The sequence below is a fragment of the Portunus trituberculatus genome, chromosome 42 (assembly GCF_017591435.1).
Source record: "Portunus trituberculatus isolate SZX2019 chromosome 42, ASM1759143v1, whole genome shotgun sequence".
Lineage (NCBI taxonomy): Eukaryota > Metazoa > Arthropoda > Malacostraca > Decapoda > Portunidae > Portunus > Portunus trituberculatus.
In genome coordinates, this window is record NC_059296.1 from 19,339,013 (window position 1) to 19,341,512 (window position 2,500).

Sequence of the window (2,500 nt, forward strand, 5' to 3'; positions counted from 1 at the left end):
GGATGTAACTCGAGGAGTTGTGGCCTCGCTTTCCCGGTGTGTGGAGTGTGTTGTGGTCTCAGTCCTACCCGAAGATCGGTCTATGAGCTCTGAGCTCGCTCCGTAGTGGGGAAGACTGGCTGGGTGACCAGCAGACAACCGTGGTGAATTACACACACACACACACACACACACACACACACACACAGAGAGAGAGAGAGAGAGAGAGAGAGAGAGAGAGAGAGAGAGAGAGAGAGAGAGAGAGAGAGAGAGAGAGAGAGAGACAAGAAAAAAACACACACACAAAAAGAGGGATTAATTACTATATAATGACCATAAATGAGCACGTGGACACAATTCTCTACTTACTTGAGTCACGTTCCTGCAGCTGTCCCACTGTGCTGAAATCAACGACACAGTGGTGAGCAATAACGATAACGCCTACAACTGTCTCTGTGGTAGTAGTAACAGTAGTAGTAGTAGTAGTAGTAGTAGTAGTAGTAGTAGTAGTAGTAGTAGTAGTAGTAGCAGTAGCAGTAGCAGTAATAGTAGTAGTAGTAGTAGCAGCAGCAGCAGTAGTAGTAGTAGTAACAGCAGCAGCAGTAGTAGTAGCAGCAGCAGCAGTAGTAGTAGTAGCAGCAGCAGCAGCAGTAGTAACAGCAGCAGCAGCAGTGGTAGTAGTAGTAGTAGCAGCAGCAGTAGTAGTAGTAGCAGTAGTAGCAGCAGTGGTAGTGGTGGTGGTAGCAGCAGTGGTAGCAGTGGCAGCAGTGGCAGCAGTGCAGTAGCAGTGGCAGCAGCAATAATAGCAGTAGCAGCAGCAGCAGTAGTAGCAGCAGCAGCAGCAGCAGTAGCAGCAGCAGCAGCAGCAGCAGTAGCAGTAGTAGTAGCAGCAGTAGCAATAATAGTGGTAGTAGTAGTAGTAGTAGTAGTAGTAGTAGTAGTAGTAGTAGTAGTAGTAGTAATAATAATAATAATAATAATAATAATAATAATAATAATAATAATAATAATAATAACAATAAATAATAACAATAATAATAATAATAACAATAATAAATAATAATAATAATGTTAATAGTAGTAGTAGTAGTAGTAGTAGTAGTAGTAGTAGTAGTAGCATAGTAGCAGAAATACTAGCAAATGAAACAAAAACATTGCTTACTCAAAGAAAAGAAAAATAATCATGGCTACACCACATAACTAAACCGACCTTCATTTCCCTTGTCCAGTCATAACAAGACATAATACACAATGTTCTAAAGATGTATGTCATTCAACGTACCACCAACCATCCAAACAGTCACTGAAGAAGCACTGACGACCTTAGCAGCATCAAAATAACACTTCAAGACGGGAGCTCAACGCCTTCGCCTGGCTCACGAACTGGCACAGCGATTGATTACGCGAAAGAATAATTGTCTGCATAATTGACCGGGATGAATGAAGAACTTACACCGACCCTTCTAACCACGCAACAAAAAGAGAGAGAGAGAGAGAGAGAGAGAGAGAGAGAGAGAGAGAGAGAGAGAGAGGCGTTTTCATTAGCGTCACCGCAAGGCCAAACATGTTTGACTTCACGCTGAACAGGACAGTGCTGAGAACACCGTCGGTGGTGCCAGACGACCGTGTCACTGTGATCTCAATCCCTGGGAGAAGTTATCGTACACATCAGTCTCCTGCTCCAGCACTGTGGTCAAGACGTAAACACAGCAGCATAGTGGAAGAGTTTGGAGATTTATTCCTTGATGGGGAGTATTATAGGTCACCAATGTTTCATCATTTGTATATGCCGAGGGCCGAGCAGCGCAATACTCATCCAAAACAACAGGTCTCCTGGAAGTGGTTTGATCTACGCGGGCTTGTTTTGAAGGTGTTCCATTGTAGATGTATGGCTGCGGTTTTCTGACGCCTATATAGTTGAATTACGTCAATAATTAGCAGATAATCTATTTTTACCATCATTCATTACTTTATGATATAAGGATTTGCAAAAATATTATCATTTTTCACCTAATAATAGAAAAGTAACTCCATTATTGTATCGAAGTCACGACTAGAAGTATGGAATCGGACAACACCCACAAGAAGGACGGATAGATGCGACATGTCACCAGCTACCACCAGCTCCTTAATTTATTTCACGCTGTATTTTTTATATCGGTTCTCTCCAGGATGCCGCACAATATGTAAACGTAAATCTACATCTACAGTACCCACTTCTATGGCCTAACATACATCTAACTATTCAGTTTTATTCGAAATGTAACTCCTTCTTGATCTCATTCCATGAGGCTGATTGGCTAAAAAGCGTTTGCCAAACGAGAGCAAACGCTTTGGAAAGGCGTTTGCTAGCGTTTGCGAAAACTTGCCTCCGTTTGACTCCGTTTGCCCCCAGCCGCGCCACTACTGAAAACGCCTTTGCCTCCGTTTGACTCCGTTTGCCCTCAGCCGCGCCGCTACTGAAAACGCCTAGAGAGAGAGAGAGAGAGAGAGAGAGAGATGATGCACATGAAAATTACCA